Source organism: Suricata suricatta, chromosome 2 (assembly GCF_006229205.1).
Source record: "Suricata suricatta isolate VVHF042 chromosome 2, meerkat_22Aug2017_6uvM2_HiC, whole genome shotgun sequence".
NCBI classification, from domain to species: Eukaryota; Metazoa; Chordata; class Mammalia; order Carnivora; family Herpestidae; genus Suricata; species Suricata suricatta.
In genome coordinates, this window is record NC_043701.1 from 138,914,111 (window position 1) to 138,924,178 (window position 10,068).

At 46.8% G+C, this 10,068-nt stretch overlaps 1 long non-coding RNA gene across 1 annotated transcript; it reads left to right on the forward strand.

Annotated features, from left to right (window-relative positions):
• Nucleotides 1-650: 650 nt before the first annotated feature.
• LOC115272531 lies at nucleotides 651-8,884 on the forward strand. Its single transcript, XR_003900398.1, has 3 exons — nucleotides 651-722; nucleotides 6,081-6,132; nucleotides 8,446-8,884. It is a non-coding gene; the product is annotated as an uncharacterized LOC115272531 (long non-coding RNA).
• The last annotated feature ends 1,184 nt before the right edge of the window (nucleotides 8,885-10,068 follow it).

Here is a 10,068-nt window from a genome sequence, read left to right on the forward strand (position 1 = left end):
TTCCCATCTGCAGGTCACACCCTTAGGAATGTGGGGAGAGGTAGCTGGGCTTTCCAGATTGGATACCGCAAAGTGGTCTCTTCTCTAGGCAATGTGTAACTGCCTAATGGTTCCGGAGCAACTGACCTTAGGCCTTCCAGTTTAGAGGGGAAACAAAGCCTGTCATGGCGTCTGTTTGGTTCAGCCTTACACTAACAGAAGCACCTCTGGGGCGTTCTGAGTTTGGGAGCACGATTCTCCTAGTTCCACAGATATGCTGGCTTCTGTCTCATTCATTCTTCCATCATTTTGATTCCACAAACGCTCTTTAACCCCAAAGGGAGGAACCGAGAGGATAGACGTGAATAAGGCCTTCTCCATCTGAGCTCTAGCACCTTCCTGGAAACGAAGAGGTCCCCCTGCTCATCCCCCCAGTGTACGTCCCCTTGGACAACACACGCCACACAGTGGAGAGGATTTGACATCCAGATTCGGGAGCCCCAGCTTAGACCCCTCCTCCAGGGCAGCGGCCTGAGGTTTTAACCAACGCCCCCGGCGATTCTTACCCCAGCCTGGCAAACAGTGAACCCCAGACCGGGACTCTTGGAAGGCAGCGTGCACCCTAAGCTTGCAGAGCCTCCCGCTGTCTTGCACACCGGCCCTGACCAATGCTCTGAGTGGCCCTGCGGCTTTGCTGGGAGGTGAGGGACACGGAGCTGCAGGGACCCCATCCAGCCTCTCAGGTACGTCACTCCCTGGAACTCCAACACTGCCGCCTCTCTGGAGCCCAACCCTGAAGGCACAGGGCCAAGGTGGCCACATTGTTGGAGGCTTGTGTGTGTCCCCGACCAGACTCCAGATGCCAGGTTTGTTCATCTTTATTGGCTAACTCTGTCCTGTCACCCCCTCCCTCCTGCTGACACTTTGAGGACTTTCAGTAATTGTCAGCTGAACGAATAAATTAATGACAGAGGGAGACAGACGTGTTAACAGCTCAGAGTAATTCAAGCAGAATGGAGTAAGTGCTAAATGGTGGTGGAATGAGTCATTATTGCTGACGGGGAAGGAAGAGGGAAAAGGCATTCTCCCCCTCTCCCCTGCACTGTCAAAATAGAGCCTTAACTCTTCCTCCCTCCCTGTCTTGCTCACATTCAGAGGAGAGCAGAAAATGGATGTGTATAGTTTACAGCCTAATGCCAGAGCAAACGCCCGGTCCCTCCCTCTCCTGCCCCTCCAGGGGAAGAAAGAGCATTTCACCAGACCTCAAAGGCCTCCTGTGCTCCTTCCATGACAGCCCATCACCCCCTCTGCGCCCTTCCAACCTCCATCTGGAATCTGGTGAAAACCATTTTCGGCTTTTCTCTAAAGTTTGGCTATATATACCTATGTATGATATGCATATATATCACGAAACAACACACTGTCTAGACTGTCCTGGTTTTGAATTTTCTAGGATTGCACATTTCTTCTGTGCCTCACTGCGTTTCTGCAAGCTGATTTTCTTTGGAGTTTTGCCCATGTCGATGCTTGCGGTGGTTCATTCTTTCTCCCTGTAGCATGGTCAGTTCTATTGTGTAAACACACCCCGATTTGCGTAGCCATTCTCCTGTTGATGGTGATTTGGATTGTGTCCAGTCTTCGATGATTGCTAACAAGGCTGCTGGACGTGACTCCTGATTGATGCACGGGTGCACAAATCTCTTTCCCATATTTAAGGGGAATGGCCAGGTCACGGGTATGCGATTTTTAACTTTACCAGGTAATGCCTAACTGTTTTCTGAAGTGGTTCGGCTGCTTCTCGGCATTCTCACCTGGAGTTCCTCTCACGCCACGGTACCAGGGTGGTCTCTCTCACACAGGCCTGTAACACCAATTGAATTTCCTTTCATCAGGCTGAGAGTTTGAGAGAAGCTAAGAGCAAACATTGTTCAGAAAGGCCACCAAAGGGAATAAACCCAGAGTTTATTGGCTATGACAGTTAAGACTTTTTTGCTGTGTTTTCCTGAGTGGCTCAGTTGGTTGAGCATCCGACTCTTGATTTCCACTCAGGTCATGATTCCAGGGTCATGGAATTGAGCCCTGCATCAGGCTCTGCACTGACAGCATGGACCCCGCTTAAGATTCTTTCTTTCTCTCCCTCTGCCCCTCTCTCCCTAGAGTACCTGAATAGGTCAGTCGGTTAAGCATCTGACTCTTGATTTTGGCTCAGGTCATGATCACATGGTTCAAGAGTTTGAGCCCTGTGTGGGACTCTGCGCTGACAGCGTGGAGGCTAGTTGGGATTCCCTCCCTCCAATCTCTGTGGCCCTCCCCTGCTCACTCTCTTTCTCCTTCTAAACAGAGAAACAAAAAAGATTGTTTTGCTGTAAATGACAAAACCCCACAAATAGCAGATTAAACTACAAGTATATTCCTCTCCCACATAACTGAAGAACCCAGATCAGCTGTCTAGGTTGGTATAATGCTCCATGGTTTCTTCTATCTTGTTCCACTCTCCTCTGCACATGACATGAACTGCTTAAACACCCATGAGCCTGCATGAGTTCCAGCCATCAGATCTACATTCCAGGCACAAGGATGAAAGGAAAATAAAGTTCACCCCTTTTTCTTTGAATGCACTTTCTGAAAGGTACACAAGATACTTTCTCTTCCATCCCAGTGGCTAACTGCAAGTAATACTAGGAAATATAGTCTTTATTCTTGTGCCCACATGCCCAACTATAAGAAAGAAGAGAGAATGGATTTGTAGGACAATGAACAATCTCTTCCAAAGATGTACTTGCTCAGAAGAGTGCTTCCAAACAGGTCTGCCATGTCCTCACCATACAAACATACATGCACACATGTTTCACAACACTAAATGTTGGAAAGAAAAATATATATTTAACAAGAACACATTCTTAAGTGTTGCAAGCTATACTATCTGTTCACTTAGGAAACTGTGGTGCCCACATGGCCAGTTTTAAAGTAAGTTTTCTTTTCTCTCTTTTTTAAATGTTTAAAATGTTTTTATTGGGGCGCCTGGGTGGCTCAGTCGGCTCAGGTCAGATCTCACGTTTGTGGGTTCGAGCCCCATGTCAGGCTCTGTGCTGACAGCTAACTCAGAGCCTGGAGCCTGCTTCCGGTTCTGTGTCTCCTTCTCTCTCTGCCCCTCCCCCTCTCATGCTCTGTCTCTCCCTGTATCAAAAATAAAATTAAAAAAACATTAAAAAAAAAAGAAAAAGACATGGAGTGCAAAGTCATCCTATAAAAAAATGTTTTTATTTATTTTTTAGAGACAGCATAAGCAAGGGATGGGCAGAGAGAGAGGAAGACACAGATTCTGAATTAGGCTGCAGTCTCCTGATGTGGGGCTTGAATCGTGAACCACAAGATCATAACCTGAGCCTAAGTCAGATGCTTAACCGACTGAGCCACCCAGGCACCCCTTAAAGTAAGTTTTCTTACCAAATAAAAGCCATGCTGTCTAGTTAACAGTAGGTTTACAACCTATTGGAAATATGTATGAATTCCCCTGCCCCCCCTTCCAAAATAGAGTCCCAAGCACTTGGACATTTCACTTCCTGGTCCTTCTTCCCCTCTCCATTTCGAGGGCTTATTTGCGGGCTTTGCAATGAGCATGCGCCAATGCACAAAGGAGGGACTGAAAGTCTTTGTGTCACTTCAGGCAATGTACATTTGTTCCAATCAGACTACTTTTTGCCTTATGTGGGCAGAGGTGACATCTGGGCAAACCTGTAACTCAGGCAATGAGGAACCAGGGGAAGGACTTGCACGCTATGAGATAAATTGTCTGCCGTGACTGCCTGTCCATCAGACACACCTGCTCTTGCAAGAACATTGATTAAAGTCTCACTTCATTTTGAAAATAAACTAAGTAAGTAAGTTTTCTTCCCCAATTACAGTTGTGCCATCCTCCTCTCTGGGTCCTCTACCCCTGTTTTTTGAAGTTAGGGCTTTTTTCCTGGGGCCCCCCTGGAACTGGTACTTAAGTGCCCTCTTATCCATAAATATGGCGCTGAAACCCAGATGGGATGGCCTAGGAGCCCACACATCCAGCCCAGGTAAACAGAAGGTAAATATACGAACTTGACTTCAAACACATTCAGTTCTAACATCCCACATAGTCTCTTTCCCAAAAGCCTTCCAAGGCTCCTAAGTGCTGGGAAAATATGACTAAACTTTAGGCTGTTCGAAACCTAATCTGACACTGACCTTCCTTTTTAGCTTTATCTTCAACCATTCCCAACATGGATCAAAATATAATGACAATAATGGTGAAGAGAATAGTAACAACACTGGAAGTTACCATTAAATACTGTATTTTATGCCAACTCCTGTGTGAGACTTGATATACACATTCTCTCATTTAATCCTCATGGCACCCTTACAATGGTGGTATTTTTGTCATTTTATGGATGAGGAAACTGAGGCTCAAAAGAGTCATGGGATTTTCCGAGAGTCCTAAAAACTGATGTAAAGATAACCAGAATTTTCTGGTTCTGGCCAAACCCTACTCACCGTCAAGGGTGCCGCTCAAATGTCCTTTCCTCCCAGAACCCACCCCCATCTCCACCCCTAAGCAAAATGAAATGCTTCTTCCTCTGTGCTTTCCTATACTGTGTGCATTCTTATTTACCACACTTTCCAACAAATATTCCACATGCTGTCCCTGGTCCCTATGTGTAGCATTATTCCCCTCTCCCCTCCCAGCTCTATCTGGATATGTTGGTGGAAGGAACTGTGTCTTTTTGAAGGACAACTTCCCGTTCCTCATCCCCTCGGCCCCTGGCGATCGCCATTCTTTCTGTGACTATGAATTCCACTACTCTGAGTACTTCATATAACTGGAATCACACAACATTTGTCTCTTTATAATTTGCTTCTTTTACTTAGCATAATGTCCCTGAGGTTCAACTATGTTGTATCATGTGTCTGAATTTCCGTCCTTGTTAAGGCTGAATATCCCCGTATATGTACATGGCACATTTTGTTTATCAGTTCATCCATCTTGACACTTGGGTTTTTTCTACCTTTTGGTGATTCTGAGTAATGCTCCTATGAAAAAGGGTGTTCAAATATCTCTTCAAGACCCTCCTTTTTTTTTTTTAAAGTTTATTTACTTACCTTGAGATAGTGAGAGAGAGCATGAGGGGGGAAGAGGCAGAGAGAGAGAGAGGGACAGAGAGAATCTCAAAGAGGCTCCATGCCGTCAGCACACAGCCCATGAACCAGGAGATCATGACGTGAGCCAAAACCAAGAGTCAGACACTTGACTGAGACACGCAGGCGCCACACAGACCCTGCTTTTCAATCTTTCGGGCATGTACTCAGAAAATGCTGGATCACAGCCTTGCCAACACTTGTTATTTTCTGTTGTTTTTTTAATAGTAGCCATTCTAATGGGTGTAAGGTGGTTTACTTTATAGAATTCTTGCTAAATGAACCCAGACCGTGGCATATCAGAATGTTTATGGAATGAATGGATGAATGGATTTGACCACAAATGGATGAGGTAGTTTTGTTTCCCAGGGTTTGTTTGATGAAGAAGTAGTATCCACTAGGCTAGTATCTTTTCTTAGCTTGACAGCTTGAATTTAGGTCATTTGAGTGTAAGACAGCACATTCTCTACAACAGCAGCTCCCTGCATGAAACCCAAGAGGCTGGTTTCCGCTGCCTGCCAAGCCCAAAGGTCCACCCTCCATCCTGTCTTCTCGGTGGGTGAGTGGTTGCTGGAGGTGTCGGGGAGAGGCAGGCACTCCTTAGAGTCACCTCCGCAACCTGGCTCCACTCTGCACAAGGCAAACAGATCCAAGAGAAAGAAACCAGCCTGCTTGCCAAATCCAAGGCTCCCCACCCACCAGGGATGCTCTGGGGGCCAGGGGAGGGCAAGGGCAAGAGCCCCCCACTCTCTCCTCCCACCCCAGGGCTCAGTGGGGCTGCGGCGCATCACATTTCAGGGACACTCCCAAGCTCGCTTGAAAGTCCAAACAAGCAGCCGCCCCTGCTCTGGAGAACTCCTCTGGGTGCCTGCAGGCTTTTGTTGGGCTGAGTCACTTCCTCACCTTAATTCTCCCTAATACCTTCCCTTTCTCTGCAGCTTTACTCCGGCACCACTGGCTGAGTGTGGAATGTCTGGTGAAGTTGTGCAGGTGGGTCGGCTGAGCGGGGTGCCCAGATATCATAGCCGTGACCGTGACGGGAGTTAGAGCATATGGGGAGCGAAAGTAAAGCCAGGTTTGTCTGCTGGCTCTGAGGCACATCCGAGTCCCCTCAGCCCGTCTGATCTCCGCGAGCCCTCTGGGCAGGGAGTCTTGAGGGACAGGAGTGGGGCTGGAGGGTGGAGCAAAGGGTGGAGACGAGCAGAGCAAGGGGTGGGGAGCCATGGCTGCTTTGCGTTCCATCCTTTGCCACATTCTCTAGAGAACAGGGCTGTATCCTGAAGGTCAAGTTCAAAGATTATGTTCTGTATACCAGTTTCCTGGATGAGTTTAAGGAAGTCTCCCTTTTGTCCTGTGCCCATTTCTGGAAGCACCACTGTTCCTTTTATCTGCCTGTACTCTTTCCTTCCCTGTCTACTACTAGAGTTTTCTTTTAGGATCCTGGATTCTTTGTTTATTACTTTGCTTTGCTTCCTGTGTCTGCCTGCCTGAGCTTGTACATTTTAAGATAGGCATCAGGGCAGTTTTAATTTCTAGTAACCTTATTCATTCAAATAGCTCCAAGAGTCAAATGGTGGCGCAAGTTAGGAAAGGGAGTCTTCTCCATCATCAGAAATATCCACCTTCAATTTTTATGGCTCCTTCTTGTTCCCAACAACCCTCTCACTCTTTTGGCCCCCAGGGTAGCCATATGAGAATCTGGTTAGAGAAGCAGCAGGTGTTGACAATATTGCCACTAGATAAACATTATTCTCATGTGTTTATACCTTGAGCTATGGATAGGCTGTGATTATTTCCCATTTCATGCACAAGTTTTTTATTTTCTCCTGGAGTGAATAATTATCCACCACCCCTTCATTCACTTCATTTTCTTTGTACTCAGTGCCAAACTCTATCAGTTGTTGAAATCTCCCCTCACTAAATTCAGATGATATTCTACCAGTTTAATTTTCTTTTTGTTTTTAAAACTTTTTTTTAACATTTATTTATTTTTGAGAAACAGAGAGAGGCAGATCATGAGCGGAGGAGGGGCAGAGAGAGGGGGACATATAGAATCGGAACAGGCTCCATGCTCTGAGCTGTCAGCACAGAGCCCGACATGGGGCTCAAACCCATGAACCATAAGATCATGACCTGAGCCGAAGTCGGATGCTTCCAACTGAGCCACCCAGGCGCCCCATCTTTTTAGTTTTTTTTAAAGTTTGCTTTTATTTTGAGAAGGATACAGAGAGCAAGCAGGGGAGGGGCTGAGAGAGAGGGAGATATTGGATCTAAAGCGGACTCTGTGCCAGGAGCCAGGAGCCCCATGTGGGGCTTGAATGCACAAACCACGACCCGAGCTGAAGTCAGATGGTCAATCGATTGAGCCATCCAGGCACCCCAAAATATCTTTTTAAATGCATATTTTATACATTTTTTTCTGGCTAAATAAGAGGCCATGACGAAAACACCTGGCAAAAGCTTCCTTACCTCAATCAGGCGTGAAGTGGTTGTGTTCGGAGCCATCCTGGACCTTGAAGAACATCTGAGATCTTGATAGAGTGGATCTAGTCAGGGGCTCTGGGGCTGCACTCTGCTATGCGCTCTCTGGGTGGGGAGGCGGGTGCTGTGATTGTTCCCTCAACCACCTAGAAAGCCTGGTGACTTTAGTGTCAGGTAGAGCTGGGTTTGCTTTCTGCTTCCAACATTTACGTCTGCCCCGGAAAAATGAAAGAGCCACTCTGGGCCTCAGTACTTTTTTTCCTACTTACAAAACAGGGACAGTAGGGGCGCCTGGGTGGCTCAGTCGGTTAAGCGTCTGGCTTCAGCTCAGGTCATGATCTCGCAGTTCATGGGTTCGAGCCCCGTGTCGGGCTCTGTGCTAACAGCTCAGAGCCTGGAACTTGCTTCAGATTCTGTGTCTCTTTCTCTCTCTGTCCCTCCCCTGCTCTGTCTCAACAATAAAGAAATATTTAAAAAATTTTTTAAAAAGAACAAAACAAAACAGGGACAGTATATCAATCTTAGAGGGTCATTTTAAGAGTTAATGACAGCATTTGGGGCACCTGGATGGCTCAGTCAGTTAGGCGTCTGACTTTGGCTCAGGTCATGATCTCACTTTATGAGTTCAAGCCCCATGTTGGGCTCTGTGCTGACAGCTCAGAGACTGGAGCCTGCTTCAGATTCTGTGTCTCCCTCTCTCTCTGTTCCTGCCCAACTCATGCTCTGTCTCAATCTCTCTCTCCCTCTCTCTCTCACAAAAAAATAAACATTTAAAAAAGGTAAAGAGAAAGAGTTAATAACAGCATTTGATGTGTTCACCAGGGTTCTTGCTTCTACATAACCCCATCAGCAAAATCCGATAAACAGCGGCTGTTGATTGTTGGTCTTATGGACACGAAGATGCTTTATTCTCCATGGAGTGAAGGCATTTCCTTGCCTCCCGTTCCCCAGGACAGGAATGACAGACCTTTACTATCCCTGCCCTTGGTGCCTGGTGGCCAGTGCGGTCAGCTGGCTGCCCTGTGAAGGGAGAACGGAGAGTCTGAGCAGTAGCGCCAAGGCGGCACCAGGCCTCCCAGCAAGGCGTCCCAGGTCCTCACCAGACCACGCAGGGGTGTGGCCCTGCTGGTCCTTCACTGCTCTTTGCCCTTGGGTTTTGCCTATCTCCCCATCGTGAAGCCCTGTACTGCCTTCCCAGCCTTTGTGATGATTCTGTGAGCTGCCTGAGATGTTTCCAAAAACACACAGAATGGAATAAAAGTTCCCCACATTGTTAGCTGGGTTTGCTCTCTATTTCTTGTCACTAGGAAATCTCACTGAGACACCTGACATCCAAGACCAGAGACTTATCAAACACATGGCGATGCTGTCTGAGGTGCCAGGGGGACCGGGAAGCACTTGTGTTTCTGGTTGTTCTAGGAGCGGTGAGAGCAGGCCACTGGTGTAAGATGAAAACCACTAGTTAACAAGTTGGACCTTGGCAGAAAACAAACAAGTGCAAATTGAAGAGAGAGCATTTTCTCCTGTCACATTAGCAGGAATCTGTGTGTGTAATTAACTTAACATAGCTCATCCTGATACAACACTGTATGTTAACTACATTGGAATGCAAATAAAAAGGAAAGAAAATTTTAAAAAATAAAATAGCTGGTGTGAGCCGGAAACTTCAAGTTCCAAGCACCTCACAGAGAGCTCAGCCTCTGTGGGTCCTCCCTAGTGGAGGAGCACACTATTTATTTATTTCTTTATTATTTTTCCCTTCTTCTTTGGTTTAAATTTTTGTTTTTGTTTTTTGTTTAAAAAATTTTTTTTTGTTTATTTTTGAGAGACACAGAGCATGGGTAGGGGAAGGGCAGAGAGAGGAGCCACAGAATCTGAAGCAGGCTCCAGGCTCTGAGCTGTCTGCACAGAGCTCGACGTGGGGCTCGGCTCGAACTCATGAACCGTGAGATCGTCGCCTGAGCCGAAGTCAGCCACTTAACCGACTGAGCCACCCAGGAGCCCCTAAATTTATTAGTAGTATTATTTTAGTAATTTGTTATCACATTAGGTAACATATAGTGTACACCGTGTGCTGTGGGCTTCGGGAGTGGATTCCCATGATTCATCGCTTACATACAACACCCAGTGCTCATCCCAATAAGTGCCCTCCTCAATGCCCATCACCCATTTTCCCCACCCCCAACCCCCCATCCCCATCAACCCTCAGTTTGTTCTCTGTATTTAAGAGTCTGTTATGGTTTGCCTCCCTCTCTGTTGGTAATCTATTTTTCCTTCCCTTTCCCTATGGTCAAGAAGCACTTTATTTATTTATTTATTTTTAATGTTTTATTTATATTTGATACAGAGAGAGACAGAGCATGAGAGGGGGAGGGGCAGAGAGAGAAGGAGACACAGAACCGGAAGCAGGCTCCAGGCTCTGAGCTGTCAGCACAGAGCCTGATG